Consider the following 21,673-nt stretch of genomic DNA (forward strand, 5'->3'; position numbering starts at 1 on the left):
CTAATCTCTGTGCTGTAATTCTGAAGCACCCACTGCTAGCCTAGCTTAGCACAGATCCTGAAGGTAACAGACTCCAACTAGCCTACTGCTTAGTGACAATAAGGCCAACATTTTCCTATTTACACTTTCTGATTTGTATAGTCAGTGTGGACAAATAAAGTCACAAGAGACAGCCATCTTCTAACTATACATACTCGGAACTATATTCTCAGAAGGCGAAGCACTGCTATTTGGGTGGAGTGATTAGAGCAACACCTGGAAAAAGCAGTTGTTGCACTCTGCTCCTCACCATGGGGCTTCTCATTTGCTGTGAGCAAATCACTCCACCCAAGTATCAGTGACCTGAGGTCTGTACTACAAATAAAGATCAACATGCCCTGGATTTATTTCAGTACTTGGCTTCACCTAACAACATGCGGTCCTGCATAAGCTGTGTCACGACTAGCTTTATATAGGCTAATTGTGTTAAAGCTATTAGTCTTTTCATCTAGTTACAACATGAATGTTGTGATCCATCTCATAAAATGATGTACTTGGTATGTGTCCTTCCTAACCACTGATGTAATGGGCTAATGTAACATTACATGTAATGGGCATAAAGCTGATTCATAACCTACCTCTAATAAGTGCTATTAGACATGCATAAAAGTGTCTTCTCTATGGTGATAATACAAACCCCTCTTGGACCAGTATTGGAATGAAAGCTAGCGAGGCCTTGCACTGGCCTCTGAGTCTGGTATGGTACCTATGGTGCTTTCCCCATTAAGATGTGGAGATGATAGAACATCTGTTGGTGGCAAGGGGATCCAGACAGGATAAGGGGATTAATCATCTAGAACCAATCTATTCATCTGTAAACATAACAGGCCTATTAATCTGTAATATTAAAGGCTGAACTTGTTGTTTTCCGAGGGCTCAACTTCTGTGCGGACGCTGTGACTAACACATTTTTATTACGTTTTTACCAAAAAAATAAAAATCAGTTTCATCATGATGCACAAATTACACAAAATGACAATATATGACACGTGGATGATAACAGATATACTCATGCCATACATATTTGTTTATTTTATTTATTTACTCATACTTTAACAAGTTATACAGTTAAATCACAATAAAAAGCAAAATTACACTTAGCAAACAACATACAAAAAGGTGTAAACTATAATGGCATATAAGCAATATGATAAGTGAAAAATAAGGTATTAATTTCAGATGTATTGCTATAAGCATCATTTCAATATTGTAGTTGGTCAAATGGGAGCCAATTTTAGACAAATGAATAGGCTAGTCCTATATTTGATTAGCTAGCTGATTGCAGCTAGGCTTATGTAACATTAATGTAACTAAAATTTAAAAACTGTAGTATTTCTCTGAGTATAAGGGCTATAAAGTAGCATACAATGGAAAATCTCAAGTAAAGTCCAATTACCTTGAATTTGTACTTTAATAGTAACTTAGTTATGTCGAAGATTTTCTCTCTATATGGTTCAATCTATTATTACTCTCTCCGTGCATGTCCAACAGGGGGCGCTAGCTGCACGCAGAGACGTGAAGACACCTGAGAGACCGAGGGAAAAGATGAGCTCAGCTAAATTCAAGATAGATGCCAGTTAGAAAAAATAATTATGAGTAAAAGTTGATACATTACTTCAAGTTACACAGCAAATGAAGTTTATAGTGTTTGGGGGATCCTGTGCTTCATATTGAGTTTAATAATTCGTCTATTTTCGGTGAAGTTATTTGGTGAGTCTTTTTTTTGTGTGCTAACCCTAACGTTAGCTTAATCGGGATGTTAGCTTTACCGAGATGTTATCTTAACGTTAGCTCTGTTGTCATACACAATGGTCATACATTTGAGAAACGTCAAGTTAACAAAAACGTCTTAAGTCATCAAAATGAGATTTTGCCAGCAAAAAACACTCTTGAATTATTTTATTTTCTAGTTACCATTTCAAAGTAAATGTACTTTGAAATGGTGTTGAGGCGCAGCTGGTTCACTTCACCAGCATTTAACGTATGTACTGCCCTGAAACTAGAGGCATATTGTCTCATTCTCATACATTTCAGTTAGAAAGTAGAACTGTACATTATTGTTAGTGCAATATCTAATTTAATCTGCGTACAGTAGAAGTGGATACTAATTGCAGTTATACTTTACAGTATGCGGGTTGTTCTCTTCATGGTCAAACTCTGTGAGAGAGAGACTTCAGTGGGCAGGAGGCCAGAGGAGCTCTGCTGCTGTTTGTGGAGGAGCCATCCCATCATTTGGATTCGGACGTGCTGCAGGCGTCACTTGGATTTCAGGTAAGCTTTAACAAAGGGGCCCCTTGTCGAACTATCACTAAGTGGTTTTAACTAAACTTTTCTGACTTGACTGAACTAAATTAAAATATATGTATTTTTGTGGCCACCTACGCATTTTACACCAGCCACAGTCACTAGCTACATGTTACATTAACACACATCCTGGACTTTTATTCCTGACTGCTATGTACGGTGTATGCTATGACTTTTAGAACATGCACATTGATATTTCACACACACTGCAAATAAAACGGTATATCCTCAAAACAGTTATATTGTACACATTTGTTATTGTGTCTTTAGCATATTTTTTTAATAGATAGATAGATTTTTATTGATCCCAAAAAAAGGGAAATTCCAGTGTTGCAGCAGCAAAATATCAGACACACAGCACACATACAGAATATACATGGAATAATAGGATACAATATACATGAAATAATAATAGGATAGAATATAAGAACAAATAATTTAAAATATATACAAGTATAAAAATGTACAACTGTTTAACTAGTATTGATAAAGCTGTAGATAAACCTATTGTGCAAGGTGCACTTAGTGCAGTTGTGATGTCTATGAGTCTTATCTAACATTCAGTGATGAAGTGTTAAAAAGTGTAATTTCCTGTGGTAGGAATGATTTCTTACACATATTATATCACTTCTGTTCTTCTTAACTGTTGCCGTACCTTACTCTATTTTTCATTGTTCATTCTGTTCATTATATTCACCAACAACAGCAAGGCACATTCCATTAAAGCATGTGTCTTGAACGTTTTTTAGGCGAAGGACCCCTTAGCTGAAAGAGAGAAGAGCAGGGACCCCCTACTTATTGTAAAATTGAGTTCAAAATAAAAAGCCACATTACAATAATGTGTAGAGTGGTCTAAGGTCTTTACACATAGATTTTTATAGTGCATACAGTACTAAGCCACTAAAATAATTTTTGACATATTCATGTATATTTGTATGTTTTAATGTCAAACATACATGTGGCACAGTGAATCTGTAAGCTTAACTGTATCTGTGGATGGCTACCGTAGTGACTAGCTCACCTATAGGCCAGTAAGCATGTCAGCAATGTCTTTTAATCAACTTTAAAAATGATCAAACAACAATTTGGTGCCCCCCCTGCAGTAACTCTGAGGATCCCCTAGGGTCCCGGACCCCCTTTTTGAAGATCTTTGCATTAAAGTGAAAACTTTGGCAATATTGTGATTGGGTCAAGTCTGGATGTTTAGTATATTGTTTCTCGCAGAAAAGGCTGTCATTTGTAGCTTACTCCTGGAATGCACCCAAAGTACAAACCGCTAATCAGTGTACGTCAGCATGTGGTTGCATAATTTGCGTGGGTTCATTCCAAACAGAGGAACTTGACTTTGTTGCATGTTTGGGGCCTCTGGTCTAACCCTGATAGAGGAAATAACTTAAATGTGGAAAGAAATGCAGCTGAGAAAGAGCTGGCATAGAAAAAATGATAGTGATGTTCATCTTGACAAAACAGAGCTAAATCGAAATACTGTTGAAAAATAGTTGTGTTCCTGAGGAAGCACAAACTAATTGTTTCCTCACAACCATATCATACAGGAAGCCAAGTAGCCTACATATCAAAGAGCAAGCTTTGTTGGTCAGATAAAATGTAGTCTACTGTCCACTTCCGGGATTGCTCGGTTGCCGCTTGAAAATCTGCTGGATTTCACTCATTTAGGCCGCATATCCATTACCTTCCTTTGTGTTGGCATTTTAAACTCCGGTGGATTTATGAGGACTATGGTTAACTGCTCTTCAGATCTCTGCAGGGTCAAATCCAGACAGCTAGCTAGACTATCTGTCCAATCAGAGTTTTCTGTTGCATGACTAAAACTACTTTTAAACGTAAACATGTTCCACCAAAACAAGTTCCTTCCGAGCCTGTTTTGCAGCGGCACCACTGCTTTTCTCCGGTGCTTAGCACTGCCCAAGATGATTGTGATTTGTTTAAAGAAATGCCAATAAACCAGAACATGTTTTCCTCCCAGAGTAGCCAGACCCTCCTGCAGCGTGCTTTGGAGGAGGGTCTGGCAAAGCGAGACTAGATAAAATGAGACATTTGGTGACTTTGGGAAACCGTGGTTGGCATTTTCACAGTTTTCTGATGTTTCATAGACAACTAATTAATCAACTACCCGAGAAAGCGGTTTAATCGATGACAATTATTTAGTAATGTTTTTTTGTTTTTTTTATCTTAATGTGTGACCTTGTTTTTTAACTACAAAAAAATACGTATATGAGGTATAGTATTTGTATTGAGTATATTAAAGAAAAAGCAGACAACGAAACATGAAAAATAACTTTGGTGTTATGTTATACCGTTGTTGCAGGCAAACATTTTCATATGCAGTACAAAATTAAGGAGAATAATTCAGACCACTGAGTAGCTGGTTTGGTGAGGAGTAGATCAGCTTTGTCAGAGTTGTTGTTTTGGAAGTTGAAGATGTTGCGGAGCCGTCATAGAGCAGTGCAGGGAGTTAGAGGGGCTTGTTGGATCAGTGATTCAAGTGATGCTCCTCAATCTGGCTTTTGGGTTTGTTCCTGTTTCTCATATATTTGATTCCATCTGGGTAAGAATATAAAATGTATAGTCTCAGTAACACATATGTAATAGTGACAATAATCTCTAATCATACCGGACCGACCCGCTACCACAAGTGATTATTATTATTATTTTATTATTATTTATTTATTATGTCTTAATCTAATCTGGACTTGATCCGTATCCCTTTGTGTGTGACTGGAGGTGTTTGATGGTGTGTAAACCAGTGAAGAAATCTCTTACTTCTGCAGGCATAATATGTGGTGAACATGAGCACCAACAGCAGCACATCCAAAAAGAGAGCCACAGCAATCGTCAACACAGATTCCCGATCTGCATTAAAAAAATCAGACATCAAAATGACATCCAACATTAAAGGAATACGCCACCGTTTGTTGAAATAGGGTTATTCTCCATCTCCTCTATATTTGTATACAGTGCCTTGCGAAAGTATTCGGCCCCCTTGAACGTTTCGACCTTTTGCCACATTTCAGGCCTCAAACATAAAGATATAAAACTGTAATTTTTTGTGAAGAATCAACAACAAGTGGGTCCCAATTATGAAGTGTAACGAAATTCATTGGCTATTTCAAACTTTTTTAACAAATAAAAAACTGAAAAAGTGGGCGTGCAAAATTATTCAGCCCCTTTACTTTCAGTGCAGCAAACTCTCCCAGAAGTTCAGTGAGGATCTCTGAATGATCCAATGTTGACCTAAATGACTAATGATGATAAATAGAATCCAGCTGTGTGTAATCAAGTCTCCGTATAAATGCACCTGCTCTGTGATAGTCTCAGAGGTCCGTGTAAAGCGCAGAGAGCATCATGAAGAACAAGGAACACACCAGGCACCGGTCGATACTGTTGTGGAGAAGTTTAAAGCCGGATTTGGATACAAAAAGATTTCCCAAGCTTTAAACATCCCAAGGAGCACTGCAAGCGATAATATTGAAATGGAAGGAGTATCAGACCACCGCAATCCACGAAGACCCAGCCGTCCCTCTAAACTTTCAGCTCATACAATGAGAAGACTGATCAGAGATGCAGCCAAGAGGCCCATGATCACTCTGGATGAACTGCAGAGATCTAAAGCTGAGGCGGGGAGACTCTGTCCATAGGACAACAATCAGTCGTATACTGCACAAATCTGGCCTTTATGGAAGAGTGGCAAGAAGAAAGGCCATTTCTTAAAGATATCCATGAAAAGTGTCGTTTAAAAGTTTGCCCAAAGCCACCTGGGAGACACACCAAACATGTGGAAGAAGGTGCTGTGGTCAGATGAAACCAAAATCAAACTTTTGGCAACAATGCAAAACGTTATGTTTGGGTAAAAGCAACACAGCTCATCACCCTGAACACACCATCCCCACTGTCAAACGTGGTGGTCGGCAGCATCATGGTTTGGGCCTGCTTTTCTTCAGCAGGGACAGGGAATGTGGTTAAAATTGATGGGAAGATGGATGGAGCCAAATATAGGACCATTCTGGAAGAAAACCTGATGGAGTCTGCAAAAGACCTGAGACTGGGACGGAGATTTGTCTTCCAACAAGACAATGATCCAAAACATAAAGCAAAATCTACAATGGAATGGTTCACAAATAAACATATCCAGGTGTTAGAATGGCCAAGTCAAAGTCCAGACCTGAATCCAATCGAGAATCTGTGGAAAGAACTGAAAACTGCTGTTCACAAACGCTCTCCATCCAACCTCACTGAGCTCGAGCTGTTTTGCAAGGAGGAATGGGCAAAAATGTCAGTCTCTCGATGTGCAAAACTGATAGAGACATACCCCGCGCAACTTACAGCTGTAATCGCAGCAAAAGGGCGCCACAGTATTAACGTAGGGGGTTAATAATTTTGTACCACCAATATTTCAGTTTTTTATTTGTTTAAAAGGTTTGAAATATCCAATAAATTTTGTTCCACTTCATGATTGTGTCCCACTTGTTGTTGATTCTTCACAAAAAATTACAGTTTTATATCTTTATGTTTGAGGCCTGAAATGTGGCAAAAGGTCAAAAAGTTCAAGGGGGCCGAATACTTTCGCAAGGCACTGTAGGTGGGCAAACGCATTTTTGTCTCAGTGCATGCATTGTCTTAGTCCGGCCGCTAGCTTAGATTAATGAATGGAATCCTTTGTTGCCGTTAGCATGTCGTGAGTAAAAGTGACCCAACAACAACAAAAACAAAACCTAATTAGGCTACTTCTTGTGGCCTGCATATTCACAACAAGTAAAAATAGCAATGCAGAGTAAGACTAGACGATTTCCTAGGTAGATATTGACTTGGGACTATATTGGGTGGAAGTAGGCTACAGCCGAAGCACTGCTACTCGGGCACAGAGATATCGGCACTCCGTGGGGCTCTGCGGCCGGCGCGAAGTCACTGTTTCTGGGTTGCTGGACAACCAAATGCTGCTGCCCTGACTGAGATCCGCGGGGGTTCGGCTGTAGCCTACTTCCACCCAATATAGTCCCAAGTCAGTATCTACATAGGAAATCCAACTTCTGCCAACGCATTACCATCTATTCAACTCTGACAGCCTGGTGGAAAACAAACCACTTAAAAAAACTAACCTCACGGCTATATACAATGATTTCCAACCTAAACACAACAATAACACTCCCAACAATCAAGTGGGAAGCTGATCTGGCCTTCTCTCCCACCCCTGATTACTAGGAACAAATCTGTAAGAATATCTTCTCCATGACTGCTAACACAAACCTGCAGCATATACAATATAAAGTCATTCATAGGACTCACATCACCCAAAGTAAAATGTTCAAAATGGGCCTAGCAAACACAGGTATCTGTTCACAATGCACCTTAGGTAGCACAGACGATTATCTGCATGCCATGTGGCTCTGTCAACCAGTTTATTCATTCTGGATCACAGTCACGAGACACTGTCCACCACCCTGAGCTACAGAATCCCATAATCTCAAACACTCCGTTGTTCATTTCTCTAGCTGTTGCTAAGAAAGTAGTCCTCCAAAACTGGAAATCAAAGAATTCTTGCCAGATCAATCACTGGACAAATTTTATCTCAGAATACATCTCAATGGAAAAACACAATGTACACAGAAAGAAGCAAATGTCAGCCTTTGAAGATACCTGGGGCCTCATTTATAAAACTGTGTGTAGATTCTATTCTGAAAGATTTCGTGCGCAAAAACAATATTCTGATTTATAACACCTTGCGGCGCACACTGGTACGCACTCTTCTCATTATAAATACGGACGTGCGTTACCTTATGCGGTCGTGCACGAGCCTCACACTCCTCCCAAGGTCGTCCCATATTTGTCCTAATAAGGTCCATGTTAATCAATCAATGAATATTCCAGCCTTGAAAGGAGCCCTTGATCACCAATCACAAAATGGAAAAATGGGGAAAAAACCCGATGCAGTGATGTGAGATCGATGTGCTCCTAACAGAGGTAGAACATCGAAACAAAATCCTCTTTGGAAGCCGTAACCCTTGTGTAGTGTTCATATTGTTGTTACACAGCCTTAATACTTAACAGATTTAGCTCAATTACCAATGATATATACATCAATTATGGTTCATATTTGCCATTTACCCCTGTGAGATCACATTTATGATCATATGATCATTTTCGTTTTTTGTGAGAAAGGAAATTCAATTATTAAAAAGGTAAAAAATAGAAACAAGATTTTGGATCATTATTGGTGCAAAACAGGTGAAAGTGCTTGAAATGTGACAATTTGGTAACTTGTATGGTAACTGTGCGGGAATAGCAGGTGCAGAAAGACAACATTCCCACACACAGACACCTACAATCAGACACGACCACATAAAGACGCACAGACACACAGACACACACACACAGATACACATCAAACAAACAACGCATTTTCCCGGGAGAGGCAGGGGAGAGCAGCGGAGGAAAAGCGCATTTCCTCCGCTGCACGGTGTGGGAGGATGCCCTGCCTCTCCCCGTTGCTGGCAGTCCCTCGCCGGGCGCCGCGACCGGCTCTGGGTCGGTTTAGCAAGAACGGGATTGTTGGGTTCAGGAAAACAAAAACTGGGTTAGGTTCGGAAAACGGGCATACCATCGGAGTTCACTAAAACGCAGTCTACAAAACCTTGGGAGCATTACGCACGATTACACGTGTGGTCAAAAGTTTGCGGAAAACTGGGAACATTTTTAAGCATGGGAATTCTTTATAAATCCCGACTATTGCGAGGAATGTTGCGACGACAAATTTCACCCTGCTTCATGCAATTTTTTCTTGCGTAACAGGTTTTATAAATGTGGCCCAAGGTCCCCATTTCTAACATTTCTAAATTCAACAAAAATATAACTTACAGTTATCACTTTACTCATACACACATACACACACTAGCAACACCATCCACAATGCATAACATGTTTTTCCACATCCCTTCATCACCCAAATATGAATCGTAGATCATTCTACCCAATTATTAATAATACATCCTAGTGTTTGTCAACTGTCCTGTCCAGTCCCGTCTTGTCAGTTCTGTTATTGTCCCGTCTCACTTCCTTCTGTTGTTCTGTTTGTCACCTTGTCGCGTTTTATGTGTTATGTGTTACACTTCGTACGTGGTGCTTTAAATCCCCCCTGCCCTTATATGGATCCAGGGTCCCACTAAAACAGGGGGAATGGTCACGGTGGGGCAACCGTTAATGCACTGAATGTAATTCTAAATCTGAATGTAACATACTGTGTATATAAAAAATATCGCTGCATAATAAAAATAAAGTTGTCCTCCGAAGAGGGGGGGGGGTGGTGGTAGGAAAAAAATAAATAAAAAATATCTGCCTAGGAAATCGTCTAGTCTTAATCTGCATTGCTATTTTTACTCGTTGTGAATACGGAAGGCCACAAGAAGTAATTAAGTTTTGTTTTTGTTGTTGTTGGGTCACTTTTACTCACGACATGCTAACGGCAACAAAGAATTCCATTAATTATGCTAAGCTAAGCTAGAGGCGCAGCCGGCGGACTAAGACAATGCATGCACTGAGACAAAAATGCGTTTGCCCACCTATATAAATATAGAGGAGACGGTGAATAACCCTTTTTCAACAAACGGTGGCGTATTCCTTTAAGAAAATGACATCAAGAGCATCAACACGTAGCATTAGCATCCACATCTGTCTTTGTTAAGGGATTTGACCTCTTACTGACCAAGATTTAGGCCTCATACGGTTTAAAAAACAGCCAATTTTCTTACCAAAACCTTCGTAGGAAACGGTAGCAGGCTGTGTTAAAGGTGGTGGTGAGGTTGTAGGGGGAATTGTTGACACTGAAAACAAATAGAACTACATTTAAATTGTGACTGCAAACAACAATAGATTTAAAATATTTAAACAATCGAATTACAAACTAAGAAGGACTAAATAAATCAAGAGGGAATCTGAAAGATAAAACATTTCCTTTTTAAATGTTATTGTATTTCAGCGAGAAAATATGTTGAAATGGTCCTTTCTCTTTTGCCTGTCAGTTGCATCAGTATTCATTCATTTAAAAGTATTAATCACAAAATGCTGATAACACAAATCTTAAATATACAGTTAAATATATATTAACATAAGCTACTGCTATATAAGACACAGCATAAACTCACTTCTGAGTAAGCTACAATGGAACACATGATGTGATGAAATAAAACAAATGTACATTTTAAGTTATGGAGTTCAGTGACACAGTTCCTTAGACATCCGTGTGTCTCGGCTCAACAAAGATGAAGGGGGAATATAATTTTGGTGAAGTCACTCTTGACTACTTTTTTAAAATGTTTTGAGTAAAGTGTAAGGTGGAAATGTCTAAACAGCTTTTGTTGGCTGAGAAGGCAGCGGTCATTTACATAGAAATGCCATGTCTTTTCACACACACACACACACACACACACACACACACACACACACACACACACACACACACACACACACACACACACACACACACACACACACACACACACACATCTTTGTCTGACTACAGACACCAGCTGAACACCCACATGTTTCATTTATCATTATAAATATATAAATGTTAATTAGCTACAGATCTGCAATTTTATGCAGCATCAGTCAGCATCAGGATATCACAGCTCACTGCCCTTTGAAAAAAAGTCTTTCTTAAAGTGGCTAATGCAATTAATATTTCTATTATAATTTTTACTATTATATACTGTATACTAGGGATGCACCGAATCCAGATTTTTGGGCTTCGGCCGAATACCGAATCCACTGGTTAAGTTCTGGCGAATCTGAAACCGAATACTGAATCCTACTCCCATCCTCAGTCCATTAACACAGTAAAAACATTTAATGAAGTAAACAATGTCCACAGCAGTGTATTTTTCATTTTATTTTATTTTTTAGCTGTATCTGTCCTTCCTTTGCCGTACCTGAAGTTGCTGCATTTTGGCTGCTGTCTGTAGATTCCTTCACGCACAACTCGTTTTCTTTCGGATGTTTAATACGCAAATGTTTTAACAGCGGCGATGTTGTGTGTTGTTCAGGGTCCTTGCGACCACGGGAAAAATCGGCATTGCAAATTGAACATGTAGCTCGACTTGAATGGCCTTCTTTGACTGAAAGTACTGCCAAACACTTTCTCTGCTCACAAGTTCCATTCTCACTTTCTCACAGCCTACTGCATTGAACGCTCTACCCACGTAAAGACCTTCTCGTAATCAACGGCGGCGTCATTACGTTGACGAGCGTAGGGTTCGGTTCGGCGGAAACTGAACCCTGTCAAAAAGCCCAATATTTGCCCAAATTCGAGGCCGAATCCTGGATTTGGTGCATCCCTACTATATACTATATTTATACTAATTACTTATACTGTATATATTTATCATCTGTGGTTATTGTGTAAAGAGTAAAGGTTCAGTTTACAGCTGATATAATATAAAGGTTTTAAAGCGTAACTCTCTCCAAAATGCATCCTAGGGTATTTTTGTGAATGTACGTGAGTCAAACTTTAGTTTAAAAGCATATTTAGGACCGAATCGCCACTTTTAAGATTCACCGTATTCTCGTTTTTGGGTCAAATGGCTTTTTAATGGGAGTGATAGGGACACTCTAATGCTGGTCTCAAAATAGCTATTTTCTAAATACTAAGAAAGCTCGACACAACATGAAACTTTGCTTCAAGTATCATCAGGAGCTCTACACCTTAACGCAAGCATTGACAACATTCTTTGTGTACACAGATTTACTAAAAAAGTTTTTGAGCAACTCACTGCAGCTGTTGTTGTTTCCGGCCGCAGCGATTTTATCAGTCAAAAACAATCGATTTCTGAATGCAACGTAACAGGGAGGAGAGTAAAGACGGAATGCTCCTAAAGCTTTAGTTCCATATAAATGCACAGATAAGTCGTTGTTTTGTCGTTATTGAAAAACAATATTGACCTTGTAGTTGGAAAAAGGAGCTTCATATGGAGTCTGTTCATTCGCATTTGGATATTGACTCGGTTTGACTGCCGAGGTGGTAGTGGCCGGAAACAACAACAGCTGCGGTGAGTTGCTCAAAAACTTTCTTTTTAGTAAATCTGTGTACACAAAGAATGTTGTCAATGCTTGCGTTAAGGTGTAGAGCTCCTGGTGATACTTGAAGCAAAGTTTCATGTTCAGTCGAGCCTTCTTATTATTTCGAAAATAGCTATTTTGAGACTAGCATGAGAGAGTGCCCCTAGCACTCCCATTTCAAAAGGCCATTTGACCCAAAAACTAGAGTACGGTCAATCTTAAAAGTGGCGATTCGGTCCTAAATATGCTTTTAAACTAAAGTTTGACTCACGCACATTCACAAAAATACCCTAGGATGCATTTTGGCGAGAGTTACGCTTTAAATAAGTTATGGACATAGATTATAGTAATATTAAGATCATAATCTTTGGTTACAAAGTTAAGATTTGATTTAAATCACTAAAGCTTTGGTAAAGTTTGACGTGTGTTTTTTTTAAACATGGTTTTATATTTTAAGATGATAAAATGAGACCTTCACTCCAAGTCTAACAGTTGTTATGGCTGAGTAGACGCACATCACACCTTTTTACCTCACCCAGCCTCACTTAACTTAATAAACCACTTCCTTTTCTTGTTTTGCTCCTGTGTAACACCTTTAATGGTTTAGGAACATATGTGCTGCTATAAATACAGTGAGAGCTCTCTTCAAATAGATGAGTTACTCCCTCACAGTCTGAACCAGGGTCAGATAACATCCACAAAATAAAATAACTCGACTCACCGACAGTATCAAAATTAATTGTTGTACTTTCTTCAAATAGATGAGTTACTCCCTCACAGTCTGAACCAGGGTCAGATAACATCCACAAAATAAAATAACTCGACTCACCGACAGTCATCACAAGTTTGTGGAAGAATGGGTTGCTCTGTTTCGGGTCATTTCTTTCTGCTCTACACCAGTATGTCCCAGAGTCTTCTGTTGTTACGTTTCTCACTGTTATGGTGATATTTCTCTTCTCTTTGTCATCCATCATAGAAAACTTTCCAGCGTTGCTCTGTGTGGTGCTTACTATCTGTTTACATATAGATGGATCTTCTCCTTTACAGATGAATTTTTTTAACATAGTACCCTCTGGATATTTACACCAGTATGTGAGATTCTGTCCAACAGTTGAAGACTTAGTGTAATTAGTAATAGTATCTGTAGACAGACAGAAAGACAGTGTTGCCTATCAGTAACTGTATTCAAATCAGATTTCAGAGACACCTTCATTATATGTGTGAGTAAATCAAACCTAAAAGTGTCAGATGTTTGTTTCTCACCTTTAACCTCCAGTTGTATTTTTCTGAGTGCAGCTCTGTTACGTCCATTATTTGTTTCCACTCCACACCAGTAGACACCAGCATGCTGTGAGGACACATTACTGATGGACATGTTGAAGCTACTGCTGGTCTCTGTGAGAGTGAAGTACCCGTTTGTCTTCAGAGAAGATTTTGTTGATAAAATATTCTCACAGATTGAACCGTTCTCTTTGCAGAAAAACATGACTCTGGAGTTTCTTTTGTCACATGAGATGGTGGTTTTAGCTGTTCTGTACGCAGTTTGAGTAAATGGTGTCTGACAGCTGTTATCTGCAGATAAATAAGATCTGTCCATTATATCTGCTCGTCATGTCTGGTACTATGTGCTTTGTGGCAAAATTATTTCCATTTTTTTCAACTTGGTTAGTCAGTAGATGATGACTAGAACAATAGTACTGTATGTCTAAGTGTGCATATCTGATACCTTAGTTATCTGAGGGTGTAGTTACTCTTTAACACAGTTACAAAGTGCTTTAACAAAAGACATGAGAGACAGTGATAAAAAGAGGCAGCATTTCTTACCAATGTTCAAGTCCACTTTATCACTTTCAGATTTTCCAAATATAAATGTACACTTGTACTCCCCAGAGTCCCCATGTTGAAGTGGTTTGATGACCACTCTGAGCTTTCTATTTGCTGCATCATAGTAAACAGAAAATCTGTTCTTGGTCTGCCACACATTCTTTTGAGTACTTTGTATGATTGTTTGGCTGCCCTTAACTACATCAACTCTTTGATATATTTTATTTTTGGGATAATTGCAGATGAATTCCACCCATCTGCCTGTGCATCCATTCACATCAGATAAGGCCTCCCAGCCTGTAGAGTAGAGAGAAAAGTTCACATCACGTCAGATTCTGAAACAATCTCAGAGCTGCAATTGTGAAAAAAACAACCAAAAAATGTTACTGCCAGTTCACCAAAGGAGTTTTTAATCTAAAATAATCTTTCTTTAACTGCTGTGTTATGTATAAATGAGTTATAGTGAAAGTGAAACAGATAAAAATATAGTACACAGTGTTTTTACTCTGTATTTTTGTTGCAATTACTGGAGTTGGAGCAGTACAGTACAGTAGTACAGTAGTACAGTAGCAGTACAGTATGGTGCTGTAGGATTTCTACTCAAGCACTGTAAAGCACAAAAAAATTAGCTCAAACTGAATCAAACTGTCATTTTAATGACTGTATCTACCAGTGAGGAGGTATTAGTTGTACCTGTTATCATCAGTGAGAGGATGAGTAGAAGAAAGCTCTTCATGATGTTGCTGTTGGATGCTGAGATCCTCCGTCAGATTATTAAACTCCAGCTGGTTATTTCAGGTCTGTCTGATCGCTGCGTCTCTACAGTTGGTCGCTCTCAAGAGTTGGGTTTCTGAATTTCTGTCATATGTTACTTAAAAAACATCCCGCCCCCACCTGTCCTTTCTGTCCTTCCCCTTTTTCTTCTTCCAAGTTATTCCTTACTTGTCATACGTTGCTTCTTGGCAATGCCAGTAAACAGGAACTACGTTGTGAGAAAGAGAGAGAGGGTTGAAGAAAGAAAATACTCTTTGGATCAATAGGAAGTCCCTGACACAAACACAACATGTCAGAAATAGTATATATAATAGTCGTATAATAATAAACCTCATCATTATTCATAATTTGGCTTTTATTTAATAAGTAAATCATATCAACATCAATTCCTAAATGTAAAAAAAAAAAAAAGTACTGACTGGGGAAATAAAATTAAAATAGAAGCAATAGAATTTATTAATCCATAAATGGGGAGCTGGGGATTACTGCAGTGTTAATGTCAGGAGATATCAGTCTTTTTAAACCATTACCTGTTGTAAACAACGCCAGTGGTTATGACTATGATAATAATAGTAATTATGATACATCCCCCGCTGTCTACAAGTTTCTCAGCATTACATCATCAACCTTGCAAACTATTTAAAGCCATGAGGATATGACACATTGAATTTCCCGCTAACAACCCAACACCACAAGAAACTGCTGCTGATGACGTGGTGTCATATACTTCACTATTCCTATTCCGTTATGTACGGGATAATGTAAAGCGAACTGGTAATTATAGGGAATATAACCCTGACAGGGTGATGCAGGACCTCGACGCAAATATAATAATATTATAATGACCTGCTCGCTCTACATGATCCCGCTTATTACACGGCTACTTACCAAATAAATCAATAATTTGACACAAAAAATTTATTAAAAAAGATTGTATTGATTCAAACACGATTGTTTGCTTCTGCTAAAGAAAATAGTCCGTTCCGTCTCTACTGTTTGAAAACTGCGTCGATAGCAACGTATACTCTGTAGCTTACTTAGTTTACTTTTAATTCACATTAAACTGAACATTCAGATTAAACTGGTGGATTGTATATGTTCTTCTGCTGGTATTTCCTTCTTTTAAAATCATATAATTTATAATAGAGCTGCACAATTAATCGCAGTTTTATCGAAATCGCAATATGGACAAGTGCAATATCCAAACTACAGGGGGGCGGGGGGGCGCAATATTTGTTAAAGGCAAATATGTGTCAAACCATTCTGAATGAAGTATTGTGGTGCTGCAGCGAGTTCCGGCCTTCAAATCCTATCCTACAGACTAAATCATCGCAAAAATCACTCTATAATCATTTTAATTTTAATATTTTTCAATGGAAATGAGAATAATGATACAAAAATGATCATTCCCTCTAATACCGTCAATCATATCGCAATCGCAGTCAAAATAATCGCAATTCCATATTTTCCATGGTGTATCGTGCAGCCCTAATTTATATTTTACATTACAGGAGATGCTTCGGCAGATAGAAAATATGGCGAATCAATTCTATGCGATACATCAAGTTTTTATTCTGCGTATTTTCCTTGTTTTGGTAAGAGCAGGTTTGCTGATACAGACACCAGCTGAGCCAGCCAGCGGTTCATGACCAGAGGGGTATTTCAGAAAGCAGGTTTAACAAACTCTCGAGTTCCAGCCTGAACTCTGGGTTGACTAACTCTGATCTGTCAAACTCAGAGTTTCCGGTTTCAGAACAGGCTATAAGAATTATGTCAGACAAACAAACTTTTCAGCCATCACAAAATCCACTATCACTCACAGAGGCTGACGAGATGGTCCTCAGTCAGAACAGTGGGCGAGCTATGGCTGAGGGCATCTCTGGTTGAAGCTTGTCTGCTGACAGTCTAACTGCTGGTGTACCATGATAAAACCTTATTTTTTTAACAGAGCAATGCTGGGGATGATGAGGAAGAGAGGCCATCCACTTCTCCAGCCCACCTTGGCTCTGTAAGATGTTGAGCATTGGCCCATGACTTACAATGCATTTAAAGTGATGGTTCGGAGTAATTCACCCTAGGGTCCTTTACACCATGACCTGACACAGTTTTTCACCATGGGTCTAACATGAAGCGGTTAGTATAGTAGCGTTGAGCGTTTAGCGGAGGCTTAATGGACCCATGTATGTCTCTTAAATGACCCCACTATAATGCCGAAATGATACCAAAAGTCTACACTAGTATATTTCAACGTTATTGCTTCTAAAAACGATGTAAATTTTAAGTACACCAGAAGTTTATGTAAATAACACTTGCCTGCTGGCTTCTGCTCTCTGCTGTTGTTGTGGTAGGCAGGCGTATTTAGGCATTTAGGGACGTCTACAAATTACAACACCGAAAAGAGATGCAACAAAAATATTTTTTAATTTAACTTATTTTTTAAAGTAAGTGCTGTAATATAACTAGCAGAAGACAAGTAATAATTGAGGTAAATTTGGAGACATTACCTTATTTAATCATTAAATTAATACATATTTTTGTTGTATCTCTTTTCGGTGTAGTAATTTATAGACGGCCCTAAGCACTCGTCTAACTGCAGGTAGCAGCAGCAGCAGCAACAGCAACAGAGAGCAGAAGAGAGCAGGCAAGTGTTCATAAACTTCTGGTGTACTTACAAACTTTCCAATCCATCGTTTTATGAGAGCATAACCTATATATACTAGTGTAGACCTTTGGTATCATTTCGGGCATTATTAGTGGGGTCATTTAAGAGATACAAACGTGGGTCCATTAGCCCCGCGCTAAGCTACTCAGCGGCTAACGCTACTCTACGCTAACTCGCCCAGTGTTAGACCCAGGTGAAAAAAGCTTCTGGGGGGGTGTTTGGCTCGAGGTCATGGTGCAAAGGACCCTAGGGTGAATTACTCCGAACCATCACTTTAAGAAGGCCTGGCACTGTGAACATGTTATGTAATTTTGTGCTCCTATAACTCCCTGCGAAACAGCTGTACAAGGTGTACTTAGAGAAAAAGATTAAAAAAAGCCGATCTAGAAATGGACCAAATAAAGCTGCAGATAAAAAGACAGATTTCAAAATACAACAGCTATTACAGATCACTATAAAGGGGGCTGAGGGGAATGAGTTAACTTGTTTCAACAACGTGATCAACAACATGTTGACAGTCAGTCAACTCTGACAACTAACTCTGAGTTTCGCTAAACCAGCTTTCTGAAATGGGGCCAAATCTTCTTTTCGTCTTCATTTGGTGACATCATCAGTTTATTTTTATTTAAAAGTTAAAACCGTAGACAGACAGGTGAAGATGTGTGCTGGATTCAGTCTGCAGAGCCTTGAATCCCTACCCGCAATGTTATTCAGTTTTAATATTGATTAAATGATTAATATTAATATAACGTATTGCCCAACAGTATTCAATGCTTTATTGTTGCTGTTTTTTTATTTTTATTTTTTTCTTTATTTACAAAATGAAATATGCAATACCCCAAAAATCGCTAACGCAATAAGTAAAAGTAATATAACATTATTCATTATGCATCAACATGAATTACTATCAGGCCTAGTTTAATATTCTCAGATGGCGCTGTTTGCATGTGTAGCTGCTGTACTGTATGTGCGGTACTGAAACGGAGCCGAAATCGATAGACTGCTGCCTGCTTGCTTTTTGTAGTTGATAAGTAAAAAAAAAAAAGTAGCCTCTGCTGTTCTTATGGGAGTACTCTGAGTGTGTTGCTGTGACATCTTTGTTATTGTTCTTTTGCGCATGTCAGACAGACAGACATGATGACAGTTTTCATGATGGTGTACCCTGGGGTCCTTTTTTACAATGTAATGCCTGTGTGCAAGAATTTAGGGTTTTATTTTGACTCAGGTTTACACATTTTTACTTGCTTTTCATCAAATAGTCACTTCCAGCTTGTACACCAAGAGTGTCATAATGAACCCCAAATATTTTTACACTTCTTAACAAGCGCAGTCTCTTTGGGTGATTCAACTTGCCAGATCATGGCAGTGCACCTCTAGGTCGGCTTGGAATGGAATGGAAATGTATTTGGGACAATGCACAAATAAACATTAAACTTGTAATACAAGAGAATATGTCTTGGGCCAGGTTATAGCAACAATTGCTAATATCCACCTGTAGTCCCTGGACAGGTATGACAATTATAAAAAAATAACAATTTTAAAAAGAAATTGAACAGGACTATAGATGACGTGGTGACCATAGTAATTAAAAACAAGCAGTCTAGCAAAAAAACAGGAGCGCCAACAGCCCACTCACTCTCTCTCTCCCCCCCCTCCCCAGCACACACACTCAGACTGAAGCAGCAGCTTAGGCACATTTGAGTACAATCCAACTCTAGACACTCATACATACATTATTTAGCCTGCTTATCAATTGTTTTTAAGCTGTATAAACACAGATACTATTTGATCAGAATTTCTCCATTTGTCCAAGACATTGAAATCTTCCACGGTAAAACCCCACACTGATCCTTCCTCATTGCTCCTATGACTTGTTGACTGTTGAGTAGAGAGGATCCTCTGAAGATGGCTGGTTGACAGTAGAGGAGGTTTGACTTTGGCTGTTTTTCACAGTCGAATATTCACAGGCAGAGGAGCTGGGTTTGGTGAGCAGTGTCTCAGCACCAGCTTTGTCTGAGCAGTTTGTAAAGTTGACGGTCGAGTAATGCAGCGAGGCAGAGGGGGGCTCCTGTATCTCCTCGTAGATGTTATCCTTTCAGGGAAGAATGAAAAATCCAGTCTGAACTGTTCATCCAATCCAAACAATAAGCACTGACCATACACACTGTACTAAAACATTTAGAGAGAATTTAATTACAATTTGTTTAATTGTAGTGCAAACACTGTACATTTTAAGTTTCCTTGTGCATATCAAATAAAAACTTGAAATGTGTTAAACTTTCAGTATTATATTTCTCTGTTGTGAAAACAAGATCAATTTAGCAGACCTATATAAAAAAATGTATTTAGTATTTTAAAGAATTCCCATGTCTTCTAACACATTTTCAGTTGTAGCCACTCAGTGAGTTTACAATATTTTATTCATATTGGAACAGTATAAAACAATATAGGTATTGTTTTGTATATTAGGTATCCTTCTGGGTTTTATTTATGCACTAACCTCTTTGATGTGATGTGCTGCTGCTGCTGCATTTCTTTTGTTTTTTGAACGTCCTGGCAGAAAGAAAAGGCAGAGAACAAAAACAATAAACCAGCAGAAGGACATAAAGTGGATCGATTTCACCACTTTCCATCAGGCAGAGACACAGTTGCTACAGCCACCAAATGTACAACCAGCGCCTGATGCACTGTTCAGTTAAAAATTTAAAAAAACTTGTTGATGATTTAGTATTTTCCAGTTTGGTTTCATTGAGTAGGACACCTAACTACCACTGTGTATCCCCAGGACAAGTATACTCTAGTCTTGTATTTGTCTGCTTTGGCTTTTCTACACATCACATCCATACAGCAGGGCTCTAGAGTATAAGGGTGCGACTAAGATTTTTCCTAGGTTGCACCGGTGCACCTAACGTCCTCGCATCTGCTGCCTCTACACGAACGAAGCAATGTCGTTTATATCGATATGGTTTAATGTTGCGTTACATGACCCATTTCTTCTGTAAAGCCGTGCCTGTGTTTGGATCTCTCCTCCGCGCAGCCCCGCCCCCATTCACTCATGGCTCACCTGCAACATGGAGAGACTGCCGGTCCACATGCTGACATTTGTCTACAGTTTTAATTGTTATTAACACAGCTGTATATTGTTAAGTATGAGAGGGAAACCTGTATTGGTACCAGTGTTTCCACTGGTAACTCTCTGTTATTGCAGCCGCCACGGCGAAAAACACATTAGAAGTTATTAAATGCAACTAACTTCAGTTGGTTGAGTAATAGCGTGTGAGACGGAGCCTGCTGGACCTGGGCGAGAGATGTGACCCATTGCCACATTATCATAGTTCATAAAAATGCAGCGCAGTGACAATACAGACATTTCATAGCGTACACAAGACGTGTGTAACGCCGCTGACACGCATTCGACCCGTGCTGGACCCGTTCATAATGAGTCAGCCGTCACTCTGTGAGTAGAATAGACCCGTCCTACGGGGGTGGTTAGGATAGCCGATTGGTAAGGGGATAGGACCTGAACAAATGGGGTTACGTTACCCTGGACGCCTGGCCAATAGTAGTGATTGAAGGGCGGGTCTTGGCGTGGCCATAGCAGACCGGAAACAAAACAGACACACGCTGCAGCCGCACAAACTTGTTTGGGCTATAGCTTGCGAGCCGTGTAGCTAGCTAGTAGGCTCGTCACGGCGATTACCTTCGGAGCGAGTAGTGAGTCTACAGTCAAGGAGAGAAACAAAGTGTCTCCCCTGTTCTTTCTGACCACGGTGGGAAACCTGCAGCAGGGAAAGTTAACCCTCTCCTTGATTTTACGTTGGTTATGGAGAAGGAGAACCAGGAAATGAGTCGGGGAAACCATAGTCGCTATGACGACCAGCCACGCTCGCCTCAGCAATGGAAAATGGAGGTAACGCAGGGCTCCAGACTGCGACCAAATGGTCTGCAGTTTTGTTGAAGTCACGGCGATGCAGATAAAGTGGTTTCAAGTGTGGTTACAGTTTT

At 39.3% G+C, this 21,673-nt stretch overlaps 2 long non-coding RNA genes across 3 annotated transcripts; one reads left to right on the forward strand and one right to left on the reverse strand.

Moving 5' to 3' along the window:
* The first annotated feature begins 1,551 nt into the window (after nt 1–1,551).
* Nucleotides 1,552–13,827, forward strand: LOC120557802. Of its 2 annotated transcripts, none has more exons than XR_005639019.1 (3): nt 1,552–1,749; nt 2,167–2,310; nt 13,743–13,827. It is a non-coding gene; the product is annotated as an uncharacterized LOC120557802 (long non-coding RNA). The 2 variants fall into 2 exon arrangements; XR_005639020.1 differs by having other exon boundaries at nt 13,746–13,822.
* A 5,037-nt stretch (nt 13,828–18,864) lies between these two features.
* Nucleotides 18,865–20,688, reverse strand: LOC120557801. Its single transcript, XR_005639018.1, has 2 exons — nt 20,169–20,688; nt 18,865–19,760 (listed from the first exon to the last, which is right to left on the reverse strand). It is a non-coding gene; the product is annotated as an uncharacterized LOC120557801 (long non-coding RNA).
* Nucleotides 20,689–21,673: the final 985 nt, after the last annotated feature.

This window comes from Perca fluviatilis, chromosome 4 (genome assembly GCF_010015445.1).
Source record: "Perca fluviatilis chromosome 4, GENO_Pfluv_1.0, whole genome shotgun sequence".
Classification (NCBI taxonomy): domain Eukaryota; kingdom Metazoa; phylum Chordata; class Actinopteri; order Perciformes; family Percidae; genus Perca; species Perca fluviatilis.